At 40.6% G+C, this 26451-nt stretch overlaps 2 long non-coding RNA genes across 2 annotated transcripts; both read right to left on the reverse strand.

Moving 5' to 3' along the window:
• Positions 1-2976: 2976 nt before the first annotated feature.
• On the reverse strand, positions 2977-22291 carry LOC119480375. Its single transcript, XR_005204903.1, has 3 exons — positions 22281-22291; positions 7843-7848; positions 2977-3110 (listed from the first exon to the last, which is right to left on the reverse strand). It is a non-coding gene; the product is annotated as an uncharacterized LOC119480375 (long non-coding RNA).
• On the reverse strand, positions 12316-16373 carry LOC119480380. Its single transcript, XR_005204904.1, has 3 exons — positions 16209-16373; positions 12722-12805; positions 12316-12403 (listed from the first exon to the last, which is right to left on the reverse strand). It is a non-coding gene; the product is annotated as an uncharacterized LOC119480380 (long non-coding RNA).
• Positions 22292-26451: the final 4160 nt, after the last annotated feature.

Below are 26451 nucleotides of genomic sequence, written 5' to 3' on the forward strand. Positions count from 1 at the left end.
ATTGCTATTTTTGTTCAATCAACAATCCAAATCCGAAGATCTTATTTTACTATCATATGACAAAGAAAAGCAGCAAATCCTCACATTTTAGAAGCAGCACCATGTTTGGCATTTTTTTCTTGACTGAAACAATTAACTGATTAACTATTATAGTAATAGTTAATTCCTTTTCTGTCAATCAACTACGAAACTTGCACATCCACATTCGGATAGATGATGAAGGTGTTGAACATTCGATTGGGAAAGGACTTCATACTATCCAAACTGTCGTGCATGTGATGAACTTTTTCTTACAACTAACTTGAGGTCAGTGAGGTCATGGGTCTTTGTAGCACACATGTTTACATGTAAATATAAATATGGAACAACCCGAACACAGCAAAGTCCTGTGAGCTACATACAACTGGAATGGTCTTAATGAAATTCCCATGGAATGGTTGTTTTCATTGTCAGCTTCACAATTGCGAGCTGAGGCGAGTGAAACTGATCAGAGAGAAACAAAAAGCCCGGGTCTGTCCCTCCCTCACTCAGACGCTCGCACCCACAGATGTCACACATCTACATGAGTGATCCCTGGGCTTTGAAACCCCTCAGCTGTAAAGACGTTGATATGCGTTAGATGAAGAGCCAGGCTATATGTGGGTGGATCTTGTGTTTGGCTTTATTGAAGCTGTATGTAAATCTTCAGGTCACAAGACTGTTGAACAAAAGCCTGGATGGTGTTCCAGTGTCTTCATCACGGTTAGGTTGACATTTCTTGATGTCTCTTAGCTGAAACCGCTATAGCTGGCATCAATTTGGAGGGAAAAGACAGAAAAGACGCTGGCCTGCTAGTGATTTCTTCAAATGTAGTGCGCAACAACTAGCAGTGTTTTTTTTCTCTTAGCTGAATCCCTCTGCTCTCCTTTCTTGTTGGTCAATGATAGTCTGTCTCACTGTAACCCTCATGCAAATAAGCATGATTATGAGCGTTCCCTCGACCCCCTCAATTCTCTAAGTCATCCTGATTGAGTGTGGCAGGCGGAGGAGGGGATGGATATAATGGACTCCACCAACTTTAATGAGACAAATCTCAGCTATGGGCTGACATTTTGAAATAGTCCTTGTGAATGACAGTGTCAGCAGTCACCTTTACCAAAAGCTTTCCAGGGATGGTCCCTGTAATGATGGAGGGAATTAAAATGGCCTCCAAGGCGGTGGAGATGGGAGCCGTGGGATTAGGGTGCAAAGCCACGCCTCTTAAATGGGCTCTTCTGCCACACCCCAAATAAAGCACAGCTCTCCTCCGACGCCTACGTATATCGTCACCCTGAGATTTGATGGAGGGATTAGGGTGAATGTTCGTTGTTGACCACTGTGAGATTTGTTGAGATGAGCTGTGCCTCACATTAAGTGCCCCGCCCTCGCCTTCCTATCATATTCTTCCCCCCTTGTTGTGTGTCTGGTGGCAGACAGGGACAAGCTCTGCTGTCATTACAAACTTAATAAGAGCAGAAGTGAGATTGATGAGAAAAACAGAGGCATCAACTGCTCTTTTAATTAACTCTTGTCCCATAATGGTGCCAGGACGGAGGCACTGAGCAAAGAATGAGACATTTTCTTTCTCTTTCCACCCCTTTCTGTTTTGTTGCCTCGCTCACCCCCGATAATGAACAGCCTTCTGGGACCCAATTACATCCAAGGCTGCATTAGGAGCACAGCAGGCCCAGTGGAAACTTCAGCTGAGTTTCCCCTCATCTCCCCCCCACCTCTCCACTCCCTGTTACCCTGCTGGAGATGGCCTTCACTTGATTGAATTTTGAATGTTACACCCCGACACACACGCACACACACACACACACACACACACACACACACACACACACACACACACACACACACACGCCATCTTCTGTAGTCCCTTACCTTCACCAGTTCTGAACCCACATGTGGTTTATGATGGAGGCAGGAGGCAATGTATGCTTGTTGTTGGCTGTCCTTCTCTTGATAACTGCTTGCACTGATAGAGTGGCTTTGTATACAATGTGTAATGGCTGGCATGAATTGGTGCATCAAAGCCTGTTTGTGTGTTGTGTCCCTGCAGCATACCGTATATTCTTGTGAGGAGTTGTGAATGGAGATTAGAATGAGTTAATTGGGGTGTTTTAAACTGAATAAACACTGAAAATCTATTCAAGTCAGTAAAGGAGATTATACTGAGTCAATCAACAATCTTTTTTTTTTTTTTATTCAAAGGAAACTCAATCATTAATATTTTAGGATGCTAAAAACATTTGTAATATAATTTTCTTTTTACCGGAGAGACTTCAGATATCAGGTCCAAAGCACACTGGAACACACGGATTTAAGGCTATCAACTTTATTAAAGACTAAAACAACAACAAGTGCGTTTTCATCAGAGTCAAACAGAAATGAGACTGACGTTCTGTTAAATAACATCCCCGTCAGGCTGCAAAAAAATGGGGAAAGAACAATAAGCCGCATGTAAGCAGGGTAAACAATCATACATCATATAATAATAAAATGAGAGAAGTAAATATATAAATAGCTATTTGTGACTTTTCATCAGTGACCACGTCCATATAGATGTATCAACATTTTTTAGTAAGAATAATAAATAACATGTATCACAACGATATAGGTAAATTCATCCAACATCCAAATATCATAAACATATATAATATTTTAAATACCACTCCCTAATGAGAAGCTCCAGCCTAAAATGGGAGAGTGGGCTACATTCAGATTATCAATTGATAAAAAAGACACATAACTTTCTTGTTAAAACGCAAAAACATACATTTCTTTTTGCTGTGAAAAATTCAGTTTGACAAGGACACATGCCACGACTTTAAATTACGTATAATGCCAAGAACAATTCACAACCAGCACAACCTAATAACCACTCTAAATAGCAGTGGTCATTTAAAACACTTGTTTTAATGTATAGTCTTCAGCCATGCTAGTGGCTCAATAAGGCTGTACGTTTGCTCAGTGGTGCTTTGAGGTAAATGCTAATATCAGCATGCTACTGTAACATGCTCAAAATAAAAAGGCTAACATGCGAATGCTTAGCAGGCATAATGTTTACCATGTTCATCATCTTAGTTCTGCATGTTAGAATGGTAACATTTTAATGTGCAATAGACACAAAGTACATCTTATGCTGATGGGAAATGTATTAGTTTTGCAGGTATTTGGTCATAAACCAAAGTTTTGGACAAATTATGTCTAGGCATCACCAAAGTTATCACAATGCATCCTCTGAATGTTTGTACAAAATATAATGGTAATCAATTCTATCGTCGAGACAATTCAGTAAAACCCAACCTCATGGTGGCGCTAGTAGAGGAAAAGTCAGGGGATCACCAAAGTCAGTAGGATTCATCCTCTGGGAGCCATAAATGTCTGTAAGCCAAATTGCCATCTCTATAGTCACATCATTATCATGGCTAAAAAATCCCCCCAAATGTCAACACTACAGGCATATCGGGCATCTTGGAAAAACTAATTATTATTATATTGGTCAACATTTTTTATGGTATGAGGATTCCCAGTTTACTAGAGCCTGGGAGGCCTTTGTGGGATATGTACAGTATGTGATGGCTGAATGTCTTTTAAGATGGGGACTGCCTGTAAATGCAATGCTTGGGGACATCCAAGGCATTAATAACAATTATTGGTGTTCTTTGGTTTCCTCAGACACCTTAAGTGTGGCGTATTGACTGCTATGCTGGAAAGAATGTTGCCTATTGATCCGGCCAAGGCAGAAACCGATGGTGTCCTCTTCCTGTAAGGCTGGAATTAATCCTTTCACGCTTTCGGTGAGTAAATAACTTAGCCTATACCTACTACGAGCCATCTCACTGCTTCTGAAAAGTCAAACGAAACAAGGGATGGGCACGACCAAATGTGCGAAAGAAAAAGAAAAACGACAATAGCTGCTCCAATATTTATCATTTACATCCCCTGCAACAGAACAAGTAATACTTTCAATATTGTTTGAATAAATTGGTAAGTTTTTACAACATTAACTGCCATTTTCATGAACTTTGTTTTGGTTTGTATGAACTCAAATGGAATTTTACAAAACAAAACAGTTTACTAATGTTAGTAAATGCAAGAAATTTAAGAGTGTTGCAGCATGCAGTAATGTTTTTACTGGTCCATTGTCTTATCCCTAACCAACACTTTGTGTATACTGTACTACCATGCTTGGTCTACCTCCCTGTGGACTGTACGGTTACTAACAGCTCATCCACTATTGCTTAGGGGTCTTATTTTGTTCTAGAAGAAAGACTTTATACTGTCAAACTCAGACATCCCATGTGATTGAAGGCCGATGGGCATGGAACTCTCAGAGCTGCCCTCAAAGCTGCAACAATGCCTGCTTTCACACAGCCAACTTGTGGTGGGTGGAGTGGAAGAACAAAGGCAGACTTGTTAGGGTGTAGATGCCTTTATTATTCTTTTATTTGGCTGCAATTTCTTGTCTATCTGCCCATATTCATTAAGATTTGGCTACACTGGCTTGTGGAGTCTGTGGCTCTAGGAGTAGTTACTGTATGCGACGCAAAACACATCAAGCGCTTTTCTTTTGTAAAAAAAATCAATGTACGGAAACTTAATCATAAAAAATAGATTAATAGCTCCTCGTGTATTCAACTTACATGTACTAAAATCTAATGAAATCAAAACACTTTGTGATTCAGGGCATATGAACAGAAAAACATCAGGGTACTAAATTAAATTAAATGAATCCTACAGCAGTTTCCACCTACATAGATAAAGTCTCTAATTATGCAGAAACCTTTTCAATCACAACTGGTTCATGATTAGTTTTTAAGCTTTATTGTACACATTCTGAAAGTATAATTACAGTCACATCTGGCCATTTAAGCACTTATAACAAAAACACATCAGAATTAGACTCCAAACTCAACAAAGACACAAAATAACAAAACTGTACTCTACACTCAAGTACACATAAGTACAGTATGAGTGTATGGCGCTGTGAAATCATTAATGAAAACTTGGCGAGGTTTAACAAATCCTCTTTTCATGTGTTTAAGTGCTTTTCATTAATAGATAAATGTCCGTCCCTGAGATTGGAAGGTCATGACGTCCAAATCTGCTCAGGTGCTCTCTCCTGGGCCTGCAGACAACTCTCCAACGCTGCACATGTGGCTGCTAGAGGAGGCCAGCAGCCTCGTCTGTTGGCTCTCTGCTTGACTAATCACAACTCCTCTCGCAGTCAGAGCACAGCTAAAGCACAAGAGACTTCATTTAGACAATACATGCAATAAATTGTATTAAGAATGCTAAAAACAAGGGGCATTGCAATGCACTTAATCGTTATTTTTGTTATAAATTAACAAGATGATGCCTAGGGTTGTGTTTTGTTTGAATTCCCTGGAGGAAGCTTCCCAAAGTTTGACTACTGATGATGTCATCAGGCATCTAATAGAGAGGCGAAGTCCCTCCCCTTCCGATGTCCCCCATTGGACCTTATTTTGTAAAAAAAATATGAACGGTAGTCAACAGTGAGAGACAAATTTTTTTGATCCCGTTTGATTTGCACCATGAATCACACATATGATGTTTGTCTATTTAAAACACAATTTTGCAACTCAAGAAAGTCTCAGTTTGTCGTAGGTTTGTCGTAGTATCATTTAGTTTTGTGTGAATCCGCTCAGTGAACTACATCTCTCGTCTTGCACAATATACGTCACCAACACTAGCTAGCTAGCTAATTTAGATATGACCACGCACAAATGAAACGTTATCTAACCTGGTTCATCCAGCAACTCCTGGTCTTTTTATCAGCCGGGAAGAGAAAAAACGATCAGACTCATTGCTCGTGTGAGTTCATCCCAGTACGGAACACACAGGCATCGTAGCTTCAGAGAGAGAGACGTCACTTACGCGACTTTTGGGTGTAGTACATATATAGCATAGTCTTTCTAATTATGTATTTTCACAGTCTAATACTTCACCAGTTTTACAACAAACTGCGACTTTCTTGACTTGCAAAATTATCTTTTAAATTGACAAACATCATATTATTTGTGATTCCTGGCGCAATTCAAACGGGATTAAAAAAATATTTGTCTCTCGTCGTTGACTACCGTTCATATTTTTTCCGAAGTAAGGTCCTATGGTAGTCCACCAGAAGGGGCGGGACTTCGCCCCCCTATAAGAGATGCTATTGAGTTGCATTATGGAAAAAACAGGATCCACTGTTTTTGGAGCTTGACCCATATAGGGACTAAAAAGCACGATATCTCGGACTCTGCTACTTCAATTTTAATTTTTTGTTTTTTTACCAGATTCCTTCAGTTTTATGGAAGTGTAATACCAAATTGCTGTAGTCCCCTTTAATCAAAATAATCGAAAGTTCTCAAACGTTAAATGTTGTCCATCAGCAACACAACTTTGGCTAAACAAAACAGTCTAAAATTTAGATGTAAGAATAAGTAAAGAATAAGTAAATACTTTTGCTTCGTTTATAATACTCTGAGGCATTTCGGACCAAAATACTTCACTCTATCAAACAGGTCACTAAGGCGTCAGAAATGACCAACCAGTGCACAGAGCAGGTTTCCATCAGCTGATGTGTCACCGAGGCCTGGTCGATATACAGTAGCTGGGGGGAGAAAACATCGACTGTCAGCTGGCAAAATCACAAGGGCTAAAATCCTGCTGTAACAATGCTGCCCAAATCCCCAATCAACAATCCCTTGTTATGCTCTTTTCTGTGTCAAAACACTCCCTTATTACCTGATTGATGGCTTTTTTATTTGTAAAACAGGTCTCTAACCAGATGTAAATGCAAATTTGCTCTGCTTATTCTAGCCGAGCTTCCGCAGTGTCCCAATCCCTCTTAAGCTTCTTGTTGACCGCGTCTGCCAGCTTTGTGTACACAATTGGCTCCTCAGCCATTCCAACAGCATCGTTAATGTCCGCCCTTTTGTGCTGCTCAATTCCACCGGAATAAACAGAATCACACGTGCAAAATTATTTTCTAACACAGATAATTAGCCGAAAGAAACAATCCAGAGTATGAATAATAATGTGCCTCGGTAACATTATAACTTTTAAGCATGGGAAAAGGAGGGGTTTGAATGCCAAGGGAAATGAGCTTATCAAATAAAGCTTGAAAATGTGCAGTGAATGAAATGAGTCAATCATTTTAATGTGAGATGGGAGCCCTGAGGAGAATAAATAAGCAATCGTCACATCATGCAGGGAGAACAAATGAGCATAGTACACAATTAGGCAGGGTCACATTCTGCCAGAGCTGTGAGCGTGGGATGGGCTAATGAGCTGTGTGAGCGAGAGTGTGTGTTTGTGCGAATGTGTATAGGAAGAGAAAGAGGAAGTAAGAGATGAAAAAGCTGATCCCTAAGCCCTCAAAATTCTGATGTACAGACTAAGACAGCCAGACAGCCAGACACACAAGCGGCAAGTCAGGCGAGAGACAAAGACAAAAGTAAGAGGGGTTGGCGGAGAAGAGGTGGGCTATCAGTCGACTTGGCATCTGGGGCAAGTAGACATGCAGGCAGACAGAGCAATGGGCAGGTACCGTACAGCAGCCAAACAGACAAAAAGAAGAGAAGTGCCTCAGAAGGACCAACGGCACAGAGCTTTCAAAGGCGACTCATAGTTATTAACTATTCAATCACATAAAGGAGAGCTGAAGGCGTGAAAGGTTGCGGACCGAAGCACTTTTGCTTCAGTGCATTAAGAGCCTGGTCCAGCACTCTTGCTGCGTGAAAGAGAAATAGATTGCCTCCCAGGAAGATGACTGCTCAAAGGGGTTGGCTTTTCCCCCTTAATAACAGCAATCTGCTGTGAAAATCTAATCCCAAGTACCATTTACACAGAATCTAGATAACTTCTGCTCAGAAAAGCGTACAATATGAATATTGCATTCCCTGATATACAAATAACTGGGAACAAGCCCCCCCTCCATCAATCAGGGGACGTTCTCAGTGTAAGTGAACTGGAAGAGCAAATTGCTAATGAGCACCATGCTGCTAAAAATGCACATTTTAAAATACCATTGTGGGTATGTTGTAAAAGTGGCCGAAATGAAAACACAATTCTTCACAAGAGCGTAAAATGTGTTTGATCGTATAGACATGGGTGTCCATGATCCGTTCATAAAAAGGAAAATCCTAAGTGAAACACTCACAATGTTGTCAACCTGAGTGACATATACGCAACAACAAGCCAAGCATGAACACTGTCCCTCAATTGAAGTAATGGCTCCATCTTTGGCATTTAAGTCAGATATGGACGCACCCTTTAAGCCCCCCGCTCTCCTTCTCGCTGGCCTAATTCCCCCTCCTCAGTGGTGGATAAGAGGGATCAGAAATCCATCCATATGCATGGCCAACTATCTGTGGAGGGGATGTCAGGTCTCAGCCTGGCCAGCTTTCTGAAAGTACTGGTAATGACACTTAATGAAAGCCAGGGAGCTGAGCTCTGAGAGGGAAAGCCTGTGCTTGTGCTCCCCCAGCCCCCATCCGGCATCCAGACCAAGCCTTCAGACGCCATAAATAAACAAACGTGCTGCGTGAGAATAGATGTGCTATTTCCCTAGCTTCTCTCCTACCATTCCATCCACTTATTTATCTATTTATTATTATTCCCCGGATCTCTGGTTTGCTTTCAGCCCACCTCTGTACTCTTGGCTCCCTGCAGGCTTTTCAATGTCCCAAAACATTAGCTGGACTTTTCTCTAGTCCACCTACGGCCCTTAATGGGCTGAGTTTGCATCAGCTCTCCACTGCTGGCCTCCACAAATATACACACACACACAAAGAGCTGTCAGACTACTGTAAATCCTACAAATATTCAGACAGATCTCCTCTTATTAGCAATCACACTGCTTATTCCACTCTCTCTAATGAATTAACAAACTTGACCAAATCCATTCTAGCCCTATAGTTAAGCTGTCATCTTTTCAATCGGACTAGTTTGGCATACAAAGGAGCACTTGTGCCTCCAGTGATGCAGGTGATATGGTTGAAGCTGAGAAGAGAAGAGCGAGGAGGGCACTGTGGTGTCAGCGATGCCTGTGTTGAGAAGGGTGGTGCAGCTCAAAGTAAACAGAAGGAATGAGGGGATAGAGAGGCTCTTCTTAGCACAAGCCCCTAATCAGTACAGTCAACACGTGGCAGATTGGGTTCACATCTTTTTCCCCTCGCTCTCGCTCTGCCTCTGTCCCTCCACCACCAAAACTGATCCCTTCAATCAGCCCCATTTTCCCTGCTTTCAATCTGAGAGGATATCAGATAGGAATGTGTTGCAGGCAAATGCCAGGTAACACAAATCTGGCTTACTTTGAGGTAAGGTGGCATTGGCTGAGGAAAAAATGAGATGGCTTCCTCTGTGGGACACCATTCCACCAACAAATAACCCCTTTCTCAAGCAACACATACAATTCACATTTTATTTAAAAAAAGTTTCCATGGTGATGCTTGAGTGATACTTAAAAGTGTCCTGTGTGGCCTCGGTGAACACTAACAGCGACAAACACTTATGTGTCTGTCTGGCCAGAGGAGGGAGCGTCCTTGGGTCAAGTTGGGTGAAAAGTTTGCCAACTCAAGAGGCTCAAACTGTGCCCGAGGAGAGACCTCTTCCCTCTGCTGCAGCATGTCCTTTGATCACCAACTCCCTTTGCCACCCCCAACATTTCCCAGCTAACTGCACAAATGTGTTAACAAGCTTTAGCCATCAGTCGAGGCTGGGCCACACAGGTGGGGATGACACAAGCCGTCCAGAGTGGAGCAGATTACAGAGGGGGTCATCCTGGGTGCAGGAGGAGAGGAGTGCCAAACATGGTTGTATGTAAAGGAGAGCTTCTGCTCTGTGAGATAGAGAGGCAAAATGTGCTGGGGCTGCATTAGCAGCAGGACCCAGAGGTACAACCCAGGGGGGGCGGCGGACTTCAAACACTGATGTGCAGGCTGTTCAGGGCTCTCAGGCTGCTGATTTCACAGCCGGAAAACACAGACCATTAGTCACACACTGAGGCCTATGCTAATCCCAGAACAAGCAAAATCAACATGACAGCCGATAAAATCCTGGGAGTTATGCAACAGCTTTGCTTTTCAGTGATACTGTCTGTGATGTGCTGGTGAGTGTTTGTATTGACCCGTGTTTCAGATGAGCCACTCCAGAAACACTCACGCTCTGTCTGAAAGCTCACTGCTTTGTCACTGACACTGTCTCTGGAGTGGGCCCGAGCAAAAGCAGAGGACATGTAGTCACAGAGAGGGGCTTGTATAGATTTGGAGTCTCCTTTTTGGAGGAGAAGTGGGAGTCTTTGCCAGGACTATGATAGTTTAACAGAGTAGAATGATCAGAGACGCTCAATCATGTACTGTGTCAGGTCAGAGTCTGCAATGTCGCACTAGGAAACTTGGTCAAAGGATGCAGAGGAAGGCAGACACATCGCTAATGAGGATGATTTGACTGCGTCTATGCTTGTTCTCATTGCGTCAAATACTGATGCTTTGTCATGGCCGTCGGCGTTTTCTTTATCGCCGCAGAAGGCACCATTTAGCGCCTAAAATGTAAACCCATGTGCTGGAGGTGACTGTGGTGATGTGGTTTAAAGAGCGAAAACACACACAGGGCAGGTGGGAGGGAAGGTGGATGAGCCCAACAAACACAAGGCTTTCATCCAAGAGACGGCTGTTTGTTTCCCGTGCGTTAGGTTTCACTCTCATGTTACAATCAGCTGTTCGTTCGTGTCCCGTGTTCACAACGTTCAGTTTCATTTTCATTTTACAAACGTAGTCATTTTAAGCCCAACCATGTAGTTTTTTCCTAAACCCAACTAAGTGGTTCTGATGCCTAAACCTAAAGTGACGCCAAGGGGCGAGTGGCAGTATGTGACGAGTTGGTATGAGAACGTGTTGGTCTATAGGAATCAGTCATTATATACTTATATTTTGGCAAGAATTCTGCACTGGGCTTTCAAATAGGTCTAATCAGAAACAATATTGTGTGCTTAGCAGGAGCAACAGTCCCGGCAACTTTTGTCTAAAAAGTAAAAAAAAAAGGGATTTGTTCATGCTGATAAAAAAATGTTTTATGTCTTGATTTGTGTCTTAATGGTAAGGGGCTATATTTCAGCAGATATAGCAGAAGACTTCCTCTTCCGTGTGCTGCTCATTGTTTACAGTCCGATTAGCAACTTGAGACACGAGACTGGAGTTGGAGTTGAGAGATGGCGTGTACGACCGGAGTGCTTCACAAGTAGCCAGTTTACAAACTAATTTTAAACCAATAAAAAGCTAAATCATCGTCAGACGATTCCCAGATTGCATTTCGGCCAATGTGTTCCGCCTCTTTTGCTCTCCACTCAGACTGTTTACCTGCATTCAACCAAAGCCTGGTCGAACGTGATTGGTCAATACTAGTCAGTATACAAACCAGAACGCTTCCGATACCAACATCTTGTCCCGTTGCCAACTGATTCTACATGTGAATCCAGAATCTGTTTATAGAGATTACTGCTACACAAACGCATCACACACTCGATTCACTGCAATACATTCTGTATCTAGTTCCCATGTTGCATTAAAAGATTAAAGGGTGACTTAACACCAAGTTGAAAATAATTGTTTTCAATGACCTTTTCTGGTTCAACATTTCAGGTCTTTTGCAACACTGACTGCGCCCATCATCACCGAGGATAGTGGTCAACAATGATGTACACCTCTACGTCACTGCAACAAGCTGAAAACTTCAACCAAAGGATGTCCCCATAAAAGCTATCTGCTAGTGTTACTCTTATTTAATTTGTAAATGGACTGACAGTTTACCAATATAAACTTGTCATACTCTGTATTAATATGATATGAAAGAAACAGTTTCATGTTTCATGTTCATATTTTGTGTATTTAATTGACACTACAAACACATGGGAGAGACCCATAGCAATGAATGAACTGTGGTGGATAGTAAATGCTGTTTTCTAGATAATTGATTTATGCAAAACTTCACATAAAACATCTAAGGAAACATGTTTTATTTTCTAGTACAGAAAAATATCTTTAACAGACATTACAATGCCATTATCATGTTAAGCAAGTATAAATTATGTATTAATAATGCTTAAATATTGACATTATGCTCAAGCACTTTCTTAAGGCTTCATTAAGGCTTCTGTTTGTGTGATGGCCTAACATATATAAAATGAAAATTGACATAAAAATTGGACATTGCACAACGATATTTGTAGATTTTGCTCAGTGTCTTTATTCTCTGTGTGTATACCTGGAGCTCCTCCTCTTCAATCCTCTTCTCATCAAACTCAGCTTTAAGTCTCCTGACCTCAATTTGCCGAGCTCCCCCATCCTCCTGCAGGTGGATTCATGTGTGCCTATACACACACACACACACACAAAGACACACACATTCACGCAAACAAAAAGTGCACTATATTTCACACACTGTTGCATTGGTTCATAAAGCACATAAATATAACCCTCCTCTGTCCACTTTCTCTTTCTTGGCAGAGATGGATGCGTGCTTCGTGCTTTGCTCTTTTATTTTCAGTGCCAGTTTTTCATTTGCTTGCCTGCAGCAATGTAGGGATATGATAAAATGTGTATTAGCTTTTGTTGGGATAGAAACCAATTATTGTGCAAGTGCAGAGAGACCTCAGCAGTAATGTGATGTGTATTAAGGCCTTACTTACGTTCCAGGACCAACTGGTTGACAGTGGAGAGCATCTTGTGGACACGAGAACCGCCTGACAGAACACAAAACCTCCACCTTTGGACTGGGACAGAGAGGGAGGAAGAGAGAGACGGGGAGTAAAAGACAGAAGTAGTGGGAGGGAGGTAAAATATATATATAAAAAAAATCCCATATCTACAACATAAAGCTGCTGTTGTGCTGTACTTCTGTTTTTAAAGACTCAGGCTTGGAGTATAAAGCCTGAAAGAAAGAGACAGGGACACTAAGAAGACAGAGGACATTTGTAAGACTAATAATGGTATTGGACTGATGGGGCCTATGTACTGTATGTGTTTTTGCTTGGCCTGGAATACCTTAAAGTCATAGCTATCCCTGAGAGATACTATCACTACCTGCTATCACTCATATAAGCCTGAAGGATTAGAAAACATGATGAAATATGGTATTATTTGCAAAAGAATAATAGCAATAATAAAAAAACTAAAAGCCCTTTAAAGGACCAGTGCGTAACAATTAGGGGGATCTATTGGCAGAAATTAAATATAATATTAACTATGTTTTCTTTAGTGTATAATCACCTGAAAATATGAATCGTTGTGTTTTTGTTACCATAGAATGAGCTGTTTATATCTACATTTGGAGCGGTTCCTCTTCACGGAGATGTTTTTCAGTAGCCCAGAACGGGCAATCCAAATACTGTCTCTTTCATGTTTTTACATTACCTGAAGGCCTCCATGACCATTCAGTTGGTTTCAATCTGCAACCTCACCACTAGATTCCACTAAATCCTACATACTGGTCCTTTAACCCTCGTCACTCTGCTCAGCCGCCGGGAAACAAGACACGGGAAACCTCTGTTGGTCTTGAGAAACTGCAGCATTTTTTTCTACACAAACTGCAACTTCCACTGTACATTCACTTGATATTGTCAAAGCTAAACTAACTCTGTCTTCCGCTCCACTATAGCTCACCTGTTCGCTCACACACATTCACCGCAGCTCTCTCTCTCTTGCTTCACCACTCACTTCCCACGTACAAACACACACAGCAACTGGCTCTGTATGGGGCCTTTCACGTTCTTTTGTCGGCCACCATAGTTGGCCACAGGAGAGGTTTAAATTGGTTGCAATCTGCAACCTCATCACTAGATGTCACTAAATCCTACACACTGCTCCTTTAAATGAGTGAAATTCTCATGTTGTTAGAATAGGATTAAATACAAAAAATACTATTAAAAATACAACATATGTGTAAAGTACATATTCTAAAACATGCAGGGGGCTCTGTATGTACTTATCAGGAAGGTGCACATCTTTAGGATGTTTTGGGAGAAGTAACTTTAATTGACCAGGGACGACAATTTTTATTGTACCACAATTCAAACTATAAGTCACTTGATCCTACCACAACTAAAACCTCTTTTTTTCCCTTAGTATTGTGCACAGGAGATGCAATAAGGCAGAAATATGTCCCTCATCCAAGGGTCGTCACCTCTTCACTGCTTCCGAGCCAAGATATTGCCACTGCCATTAACACTGCCTGCCCAGCTCCTCCGACTGTCAGGTGATGAAGCCTTTTTTAATAAGGATTATGCATTTGCCTTACTTTACATTCCACTCAATATCACAGTTTGCATATAGCTAGTCAGAGTGAGGATCTATTATCTATATCTCTACCACTGAGGCTGCCACCTTATATTCAACACATCGGGTGGCATTCAAAAATATAATTCTGGTGTACTTCACTGACTTGTTTTGAAAAAAATAATTATACATTTAGTGATAAAAATCTGTCAGTGGTTACCTTGTTGTGTCACTCATTCCCCAAGCTTCAGCCCCACAGCCATTTCCTGCTAGTCAGTGAGATGGAGGCTATGAGCACACCACCACCACCACCACCACCACCATCACAATGACCTTTCCACAAGCCCAGGGAGCATGCAATGCAGAGGAGAGGCAATAAAAGTAATGAAAGAAGCAAAGGCAATTAAAGTGGTGTGTGTGAGGGGAGCGTGGCGGAGATGAGCCTAACTGGAGGCGGCCCTGGAATGCACTACAGCTCCACATCCCCCGTAATCCCTGTGTGATCGCAGAGCAACCCTGGTGTGCTCCCAGTCTGATCATCCTCTCGCAGCATTCACCAGCTAATCCGTGCAAAAGGACAGCAGTGCACATACACTGCACAAACACACACACACACACACACACACACACGTGAATTACACACACACACACACACACATTTCTGCACTCACTGCTAGCGTAATTGTTATAGGCTGCATGCCATATGTACTGCACGACAAAATGAGGAAACTACTAAAAAATGAATTACCGAACACAAACACAATCAGGCACAAATGCACACACATGTTTAGTTCCAGAAAATGAGTTACTCTCCTCCCGCCCTTTGCAGCGCAGCGTTTCCTCGCGGCCAGTGAGAATCATTAATGCCCTTCCTCTGATGCAGCCACACAACCAACAGCAATTATTTCTAAAAGCAAAAAGTGAAAACAGACAGCGAACGCACAAATATACACGGCACATAATCATTATTTTTTTGTTAGGCTGGCTGTGTGGGGGTTGAGGAGGTGGCAGCAGCTTGGACTTCATTTTCTCGAGCGGAGTTTACTGACCGCAAAATGACAAGGATGCTTTTCCTAAACCAATTAAGAGGCTGCAGTGCTGATGTTACCATGTGACATTGACAGCACTTAAGGAGGCTGACGCCAGGCCTTAGAGACGAGCCAGAGATGTGCTCTTGGCTCAGGAGTCAGCACACACACACACACATGCATACAGAGAAATACACGTGTATGCAATCATGCATGCACAGTCACAGACGTCAATAAAAGGACTGGCACAGTAGAGCAAAGAGCAAGTGACAATGTGTAGCTCCAGACCAAAACAAATATATAACTAACATTATACTAATACATGAGGTATTGAGGTCTGCGAAAAAACTATCCAGCTGGTAATATCAGAAAGCATTAAATACTACTGAACATCCAGGCCCCGAGTCCGGGAAAAGACTTCATTATCTAATCAGCTTTAGGAATACAGAGAGAGGGCAAAGCTACAAGTCTTCCCTTTTCTTGACAACAGAATCTGATCTTGCCTGTAGCTAGCATTAGTGAACACTGTGACCTCTGTAGGTTACGACTTGAAAAAAAGGCTGTGTGGTCCACGCTAATGACCAGAATGGTCTGTGAAGGAGCTAGCATTGCGCCCCATTCTTTGCTCTGGCTATCTTAAACTAATACCCACTGTTGAGAAAGGAGATGAGACTCCTTTTCCTTCCTATTATAGAGCACTCACATCATAGTGGTGCTCGGGGCTTGTAGGTCATTGGCTGGTCAAAGTGCCGCTTAAAGAGGGGAGAGCTGGTGTGTAACTAGGCCTGATCAGTATCAACCGTGGTCCTGGCTGCTCGGATGCTGGGGGCAGTTTTGGGCGACAGAAAGTGCATATTCTGAATCTGCAACTCACCATGTGAGTGTCTGCTAGTGGCCTTTTGTCTGATCATCTCTTTGTTTTGGTGCTTTGTCCTCTCCGGTTGGTCTTCTCTCTGTCAGCTGGAAACTCCTCTGCTGTAGATTAATCATTGGTTTTCATATTACAATTTGGCGACAGTAGATCTGCAGTCTGTAGGGACTTCGCTTTGGAACTGGAGGGTCGCCGGTTCAAGTCCCTGCATGGACCAAGTACGGAGTGTGGACTGGTAGGTAGAGAGGTGCCAGTTCACCTCCTGGGCACTGCCGAGGTGCCCTTGAGCAAGGCAGCAAACCCCCAAGTGCTTGAGGCGCCTGTCCATGGTCAGCCTCCTCGCTCTGACATCTCTCCATTAACAACTCTGACAACAGAGTGAAAAAATTTAATTTCCCCTCAGGTCTCAATGAAGTATGTCTTCTTCTATATATTTTTTTTAACACTTTATTGTTTATTGTTGTACTTTTCTTTCTTTCAAAATTATATATATTGGTGTCTATTTTTGTTTTCTCTTTTTTGTCTGTGCTGTTTTAATCTCTGTGAAGCACTTTGGGCTGCATGATTGCATGAAAGGTGCTGTACAAGTTGAGTTGAGTAACAGTTGCTATCCGTATGCTAGAGCCTAGGTACCTACATGTCAATACAAAATATGCACAGCGCACAAACTAAATTGCATATGGCAGAGTAAGTAATGTGCTCACAAAACACAGAATCTTTATCTATTGTTTTTATCTTTATCTTTATTTATCTATTTTTTTTTTCTTGTGACCCCTTAAAATGAACCAATACCTGCTTGCACATCATCACAGGCATTCTTAATGCAGGATGGTAAATTAGCATGATTCACCTTTTCAGATTGTATCAACGTCAATAAATAATTGTAGTGGAAATAAGCTGTATTTTTGGCTCTTTGACTCTGTTTTCCAGCTTTGCTCTGCACTGCTGCAACTGAACCATACCTGCCTCTGGATAGTGCTTTGCTGCTCCGTCACACACTCCTGGAGACTGCTTACCGTCCTCCACCAGCTATGGAGAGAGATAATGGGTGGCTGTCAGTTACGCCCCTCTGTCCTCATCTCCCCTAATCAGCTCCCCCATCTCATGGAGCTGCATGGGTGTCGGAGTTTCACGTAGGACTAAGTTTGACAGTCACGTTCCATCTCAACTCTGTGGTGGAGATTTAAAGCACATAGGTGGGCAGATGAAAGATACCCCTTATATGCATGAAAGAGATCAAATTGGGATTAAGGAGATTAATTTCAGATGGTAATTGAGAGAGAAACTTTTTCATCAGATTTATCTAACTTTCTATAAGATGTCAAATGTGGTGTGATTTAATTTGCTAACAGATGAATGGTTGGTAAATTGCTGTGCTTCAGGCTTGTGTCCCTTTGGCTGGTGTAAAATCATATATCGTCAAATTTCAAGATCTGACTCATTTCTCTTGGCTTCCTCTGGGGTTAAAACATAATTAATAGTTTTGAAACACAAATTCAGACTGAAACTAATTCAATTTGTGAGCATGGCTGGAGGGTGACTCTGAGTGGTGTATAAACGTTGTAGCGAGGCTTCAATCAGAAGACAAGCATGAGGGAACAATCCCCCTTCAGAGATGAAAAAGTGACCTTGGAAATCACACAGTTCAGACAATCATATGGGAACATGAATTCAAATCATGATACTCATCTTACAGTCTGGTGCTGCTGGATGTCATAAATATCAACAGATACACTGACAAGAAGGCTCTCTCCTTAGTAATACAAATATCTACACATATATTGATACGTGCATAGGTGACCTACTATACGATGACTTTTTATATGGCATACTATACTTTGGCTTTTTATGACATACTATAGCTACTATAACTTTTTTTATGACATTTTTCGACCTAAAGTTTTATCACTGTTTTCGACATATTATACTATGACCTTTTTTTCATGTCATATTATTCTATGACTATTTCATGACATTTTTCAACATACTATACCATGATGTTTTTCAGATTTTTTCAACATACTATACTATGACTTTTTATCATGACATTTTTCAAGAAACTATACTATGACTTTTTATGACATATTTCAACATACTATTTTATTGTGTTTGTGCCCTTCACTGTTGGAAGAGACCGAAGGTATATAAACTGGAAAAACAAAATTCGGAAATTTGTGTTTGGTCGATTATTTCTCTGTTGTATCAATGCTAATTGGCATTGTATTTTACATCATTGGAAAGCCTGTTTATTTACCTTCGCAATGATGTCCAACTTGTAAGGATCATGCATTTGTGGGATGAGCAGCACAGCTGATTATGTGGGTAGCGCCCAAGAAAAATTTGCCAAAATGCTCCGTCAATGGTAAACAGTATATTCTCCTGTTGGTACTGACTCTTGTTTTGAGTTGTTTGGTAGATTGGATGATTGAACTCTCTATCAGTAACAAGGAACAAACAAGACATATTGGCAATTTTACACTTTATTAATTTACTACACCGTCAGGAGCCTCAGTAGCGGTGGAAGATCCATACGCAGCCACAACAGCCTGGCACCTCCTCCTCATGCTGGTCACCAACCTGGTCACACGTTGCTGTGGGATGGCGTTCCATTCCTCAACCAGGATTCGTTGCAGGTCAGCCAGCGTGGTTGTGTTGGTCACTCTAACATGTACAGCACGCCCAAGCTGATCCTAGAAGTGTTGAATTGGGTTGAGGTGTGGACTCTTGGCAGGCCGTTCCATTCTCTCTACTCCCACATTGTGGAGGTAGTCTGTGATAACCCTGGCTCTGTGGGGGCGAGCGTTGTCATCTTGGAGGATGAAGTTAGGTGCCAGATTGTGGAGATATGGGATCGCCACTGGCTGCAGAATATCATCCCGATATCTTCCTGCATTGAGATGGCCTTCAATGATGACAAGCCTTGCTTTGCCAGTGAGGGAGATGCCGACCACCAAAAGCTGTTACTCGATCGGTGCAACAATCAGCATAGCGTTCTCCACGTCGTCTCCATACTTTGACCCTGCCATCCAACTTTTGCAGACAGAACCTGGACTCATCACTGAACATGACATTCCCCCACATGTTCAGGTTCCATTGTCTGTGTTGTCGACACCAGCGCAAACGGGCCTGACGGTGAAGGGCAGTCATTGCAGGCTTCCTGGTAGCCTTATGACAATACACTGTTTACCATTGGCAGAGCATTTTGGCAAATTTTTCTTGGGCGCTCCCCACATAATCAGCTGTGCTGCTCATACCACAAATGCATGATCCTTACAAGTTGGACATCATTGCGAAGGTAAATAAACAGGCTTTCCAACGATGTAAAATACAATGACCATTAGCATTGTAACAACAGAGAAATAATCCACCAAACACAAGTTTCTGAACTTTGTTTTTCCAGTATATATCAGGTGGGAAAACAGTGTAGTGTGTCAGATAGAGGGAATCAGGTGAGTGTTACCCCAGTCACTGGAATCTGCTACACCTTTGAAACTGTTTTGTTAACCATCTGTCTTCTACCTGTTGGTGAGAGTTGAGGGTTTTTTATCTGGAAAAATTCTTGTTTGAATGTTGCTGCTCTTCTCTCCACCGAGCTTTACACCTCAATCCTGCTGGCTTTGAAACTGTTTGTAAAGGTCTACCACCTCAAAACATTACAATTATATTATGACTGCTTTAATTACATTTTCCACATTTGTTTTTATGACATTTTCCAACATACTATAGTATGACTTATTTTATGACACTTTTCGACATACTATACTGGGACTTTTCTAGACATGCTATACTATGACTTTTTTAATGACTTTTTTTCACTATACGATATAGACTTTTACTTTTTTTGACATACTGAACTATGGCTTTATGATGTTTTTGACTTTCAATACTATGAATTTTGAAATTTTCAACATACTATGACTTTTTACATTTTTTACAGGTTTTACTATGACATTTTTTTGACATAATATACTGTGACACTGACTTTTTCGACACACGACTATGACTTTTTGAAAAAATTTCAACATACTATACTATGACTTTTTTTCGACATACTATACTATAACTTTTATTGTTTTTTCGACATACTATACTATGATTTTTTTCGAAATGCTATGACTTTTTTTGACATGACTTTTTTCGACATGACATGACTTTTTTTCGACATACTATACTATGACTTTTATTAAATTTTTTTGACATACTATTCTATGACTTTTTTATTTTTTTGACACACTATACTATGACTTTTTTATTTTTTCGACACACTATACTATGACTTTTATTTTTTTCACATATAATACTATAATTTCTTTTCAACATACTAAACTATGACTTTATTTTTTCGACATACTATAGCATGACTTTTTTATTTTTTTGATATACCATACTATGACTTATTTGTCTTCGACAGACTATACAATGACCATTTAATTTTTTCGACATACCATACTATGACTTTTTTTTCGATATACTATATGACTTTTTAAATTATTTCGACATATTATACTATGACTTTTTTTTCGGCAAACTATACTATGACTTTTTAAAACAGTTTCGACATACTATACTGACTTTTTTTTTGTCAGTTTTCGTCACTAAACTTACTTTTAAAATTATTTTTTTTCGACTTACCATACTATTAATTTAAAAAATATTCGACATACTATAACTTTTTTTTCAACAAACCATACTATGACTGTTTTTATTTTTTCAACATATTATACCATCACTTTTTTTTCAACATACTATACTATGATTTTTTTTATTTTTTCGATATACTATACTATGACTTTGCTCAACATGTTATACTATTACTTTCTAAAAAAAATGTTCAACATACTGTACGAGTTTTTTTTATTTTTTCGACATACTATTCTATGGCTTATTTTTTTTTGTTACTCAATACAATGACTTTTTTCATTTTTCGACATGATATAGTATGAGTCTTTATACGACAAAACTATTGTATGACTTTTTTTCAACATACTATACTATACTATTACTTACATTTTTTTTTGATGTACTATACTATGAGTTTTAAAAGATTTTTCAACACTATGACCTTTTTATTTTTTCTACATACATACTAGACTATGACTTTATTTTTTTTTTTGATATACTATGACTTTTCTAAATTTTTTCGACATAGGATACTTTAACTTTTTTTGACATAGTATACCATGACTTTAAAAAAAAAAAATTGACATACTATACTATGACTTTTATGCAATTTGTCGATATACTATGACTGTGATATAATTTTGCGACAGACTATGCTATGACTTTTTATATGACCTACTATATTATGACATTTTAATTACATGTTATACTATGACATTTAGGACAATATACTATGACTTTTTTTGACGACATACAGCAGGGCCCAAATGCAGAGTCAGACACTGTCAGATTCAATGAAGATACTTTAATCAAACAAAAGACTTACAGGTTCCCAAAAGGCAGGCAGGTACATCTGGTAGATCAAAAGCAAACAAAACTCTATGTACCCATGAAGAAAAACTGACAAAGAACAAAGTAACTGGACTGGTATATGTACTTAATGATGGATTCCTTCATTTATGACATACTATATTGTGACTTTTTTGACATTATCCTACATGATTACTTTAGTAGATATAGTGTTATGAAATGTATTTCTGTAATTTAAATGTTTTAGAATTTTGTTTTGATTAGGGACTTACCAATTCATCTTAAATTCTTATTCATTATTTGAGGAGGTGCTTTCAAACCATATACCGTATCGACCATGGTTTCTTCTGGTTATACACTGCAATATGTACAAGACATTTTGAAATATGTTTGTCTCTTTCATTCTTGTTATGAAAAGTAGATAATCAAACATATCTAACCTTTGCATGCAGAGCCTTTAATACATGAGTAAAATAAATAAAATAAAAAATGTTCTTTACATTGTTATTTTTCATTATGTTATGAATTAACCAAACATATCAGGGTAGAGTGAGTGGAATCTTAGGTCAAAAGCCTGTAGTGCAAGGATTAAGTGAATTGAAGATGAAAAGATTTAAATCCTGATAAGATTCCAGCAGATAAAACATGCACAACTGCACCAACCGTGTGTTTACAGAGCAGTACACTGAGACACTTGCTTCAATCAATATATTGATGTCTTGTAATAGGCTCTAAATGACTCAGGTTAGAGACTGCTGTGCAGCAAAGCTTCCCTTTGCTTGTGCAATTCATTTCAGCACAGATATAAAACACCAGCTAAGAGGACAGAGAAAAATGAAACTAAGTCAACTATGAAACATTTGAAATGCATGTTTTGTTGATCCAAATGACATAGATGCAAGTAGCCTGCTGGTTTGTTTCCACATGTCCCCTTCACAAGTGTCCTTTGAGCAAGACGCCAAACACATTCCTGCTTCATTGACTGGAAGCTGCTTTAAGCAATATGCAACATGATTGAGGTGATGACGCCATTTATCTAAATATAATACAGATGTTGGGTCTAATGTGAAATGGAAATAAAAATTAAATTATACTTATTACTCAATCACATCATTAATTGCTGAGATCTGAGTATATTCTCTGTTGACTGGTCTTAAGTTAATACATCTCCCTACTTTCCTTCCGCTCTCCCTCCAGCTGTAGCGCTTGTTTAGGGTTGTGGACTTTCTGCAGGCAGCAGAAATTCTCATCAACCTATTTCTTTAGAAACTCCACCTGAATCCATTGTCACATGCTATAAAACAATTCATCCTGCCATCCTTTAAATTGGCGGTCCCTAGCTACCTGGCTGCAAAAAAGTTGCCGAGAGGAAACACACTTAATAATAAACATATGACATAAAAGACTTTGTGTGGTAATTACATTGAACTTGGCACGGTCTGACTGTGCTGCACCTTTCCTCAACCCTGTCACGCCCACAACACACATGCACACAAGGTCATCAGTCCGTCATCATCACCCGGTGACCTACTATATGTTGCATATCTCTGCGAAGCGCGGTTTTATGCAATGAATGCAACAAAAACTAAATTGCACAATAGACTGGACATAAGGAACGCGCGATCGTACTGCACTGATTCAGTGATAGTCGTGAGCTGCAATGTGTTATATGTTCGTTCGAGGAAAATATACGCTACTATACGTTACTTAAATGTTACGAGGCTTGAGGGGGAGGCTGCTGCGGTAATACAGTCATACATTAACGTTATAGCAGCATCAGACTGTCGTCTCCAACTAAATCTCAACCTATAGATCAAACAGTTGGCTATTAACTGGTTGGTTATTTACAGACAACACTTAGCCTAACGTGATTCAATCAAATATGTATAGATGTCTGGATAAGCAATATCCGGCCACTGTGTTGGACGAGGGAAGATCGAAGGCGATCAACCTTCATTTATTTAGCTATCGAAAAAACTCATGTTCAGGTCACAAAATTATTATTAGACATGTCCATAAAACAAACGTTTGTATAACAAGAGATGAATGCGTATGAATTTGTCAAAATTACAATCCAAACATACGTCAAACTGTAAACTGTAAAGTCTATGGGATTTCTGGTTTTCTTTACCCCTAAAGGGGGCACAGCCTTGACTTTTTGTAGTACCCTTATGTGTATATATATAAATAAAAACTTTTCTGAAAACCTACCTAAATTGAACAGTAAGCTAAAACCCACAGTGTAAATTCAAGTGACTATATTAACATGAAACTTATTATGAATCCTTTTCCAACACATCTCCTTATCGATTGCTTCTCCATTCAGCCCAGTCGTAGGAAATTAAAGTGCTGTAAGTATGTCATGCATGGAACTAAATCAATAAACGTAACCCAATGTGTGCATGTGTGACAGATTCAATCTGACCAGGCAGAGCTTTAACATTTAATGAGAGGATTTTTTGCTTTTGTTTTGTACGGCAGGTTGTTATGTGATGGTGATGCGTCACTGGAGCATAAGTGATAGAACTAGAATCCGAGAAGTGTGTGTGTGAGAGAGAGAGAGCGCTAACCAGAGCCTATTTACTGCCAGGTGAAGCAACTAATTAAATATCAGAGTGCAGGAAAGCTCAGTCCCCTCTATCCCTCCAACATTAACTAGGACCACAGCCATGGGTCAGAGCCCTTAACACTTGGATGCAAGTTGTTTGGAAAAGGAAAAAGCACAGAGTAGGGAGAAAGATGGGACTGGGTAGCGGGTTGCATTTTATCAGTATAAAAAAAAAAAACACACTGCTAGTGAGCCCTCTAGAAAGCCCTTTTTCTGCTCCCAGTTTCACCTCTGGACTGCCTAAGAGAATAAAGTTGGTTTACAGCTATGGCGGAGGGGGTAGAGGGAAGTTTAGAGAGTGCTTTCATCACAACATGCTGTGTCACTGACTCTGTATGCGTGTCAGGAGCTGCCGGTGGTGAGGGATACTGTGGGAAAAGCCCGGAGCCTTTCCAATGCTCACCTCCCTCTTCCATTGACAAGTGAGGTGCAGTAACAGCTAATCGATGGCTTGTGAATTCCCTGTGCACCCCCCTCGCCAGGCTGATCAATATTCTTGGCAATTAGAATCCCCTATCTGCATGGCTGTAGGGACCTTGGGGTGGCTCGCCAGCCCACAAACACCCAATTTAGTCTTCAGCCTATCACTTAATTACTAAATCCTCCCTAATGCCTATTGGCAGGTGGCGGGCGTACTCGCAGAGGCCCCAGTGGCTGAGTGAACATGAGACCTTTGGCAAGGTGCTGGTTAAGATGCTCCTGTCCCACTTCAGCTGGCCAGTTAAACATCTGATTTCACACAAGGGCCCCGACCTGAAATGATCCGCTTATTGAGCGCCTGGCCCACACACAGCCCAGATGGATGGTGTGGAATGGGAGGAACGGGAATGGGCGGGAGGGTGAGGGGATAGAGGATACAGGACACCGAGAGTCACGGCGCTAAAAAGCCACTAGTTGTGTCTGTGAGCACAGCTGTGTTTTTTAAAGCATTCACAGATGATTTCCTGGCGTCTCTTGATAATTCATATCGTAACAGCTCTGGGAGATGCAGATATTTCAGGTTTAATCTTTTAACACTATAGGGAATATGGTATACCTGTAGCTTTGCGGTTACTGCTCTGGAGATACCCAGATGCTTCACCACCTCTGCTGATGCCCACCTGCTGACAACAAAGTCCTCTCCTCCTGCCTGTTCCTTGGGCTGATATATTCACACAAAAAAAACAGACATCTAAAATGAAACATACACAAAAACAAATGTATATGCACTCTCACACAAACACACATCCTAAAGACACATTTGTCTCTGCAGCGCCGCTTTGCTGGGTGGCACTTTAAAGAGTGGTTGCCATAAAGTGTTAACAAGTGTGTAGAGTTTTATAAAGTCTCCTGCCAAGTACACTTACTTTTTGAAATAATTCCAAGTACCGTACTTTGTTTTGGCCTGTTCACTTTCTTTCCCTGTATTTACTTTTTTTGCAGATCTTCTTTTTATATGCATCCATATGTAAAGATTAATTTTGTATATGCATGGTGGAATGTGTGAGTGGGTTTTTGTAAGTGAGTATGTTGTGTGGATTAATGGTGTGTATCACACAAAAGGCCTAGGGCTGTGAATTGATGGGCAATTTCCTTGCAGGTGAGTGGCTGAGGCAGCTGCCACATCACGTACTCAGGTGACTGTCTCACGCAATATATTAGAGCCAGGACTGGAGGCTAGCTGACCTGACACGAAAGCCTGTCACTGTCACTCCCCCTCCTTTATCCCTCTCTCCCTGACTTATACGCTTTCAATCATTCTCTCTCTCTGTTTCAATGTCTTTTTCATTTCTTCATTTTGTAATTTCAATAGCCTCTTCTCAAAGACGAGAAAAACAGACACTGAGGAGAAGCTGACAGTAGAGCAGTTGTCTTACAACTTTCCCTTCCAACAGACTTTTTTTTTTTCAAGATTCAAAACATTTCTACCCCATCTGACAGTGAAGAATGACAGTAGAGGTAGAACAAAGGGATGAAGTGTGATGTGTCACACAAGTGATAATCTGGACCCACAGACACACTGTCTTGAACTATTGCGATTTTCACACAAACCACTGAGACCTGGGAAGACTGAAGGGGCATGGCAGCGATCAACCTTATTTTATTAAGCTATCGCGAAAGCTCAGGTTCAGGCAAGGTCGCAAAATAATTATTAGACGTGTATAAAACAAACGTTTGTATAACAAGAGATGAAGGCATACGAATGTGTCAAATTTACAATCCAAACAT

The sequence above is a fragment of the Sebastes umbrosus genome, chromosome 2, assembly GCF_015220745.1.
Source record: "Sebastes umbrosus isolate fSebUmb1 chromosome 2, fSebUmb1.pri, whole genome shotgun sequence".
Classification (NCBI taxonomy): Eukaryota; Metazoa; Chordata; class Actinopteri; order Perciformes; family Sebastidae; genus Sebastes; species Sebastes umbrosus.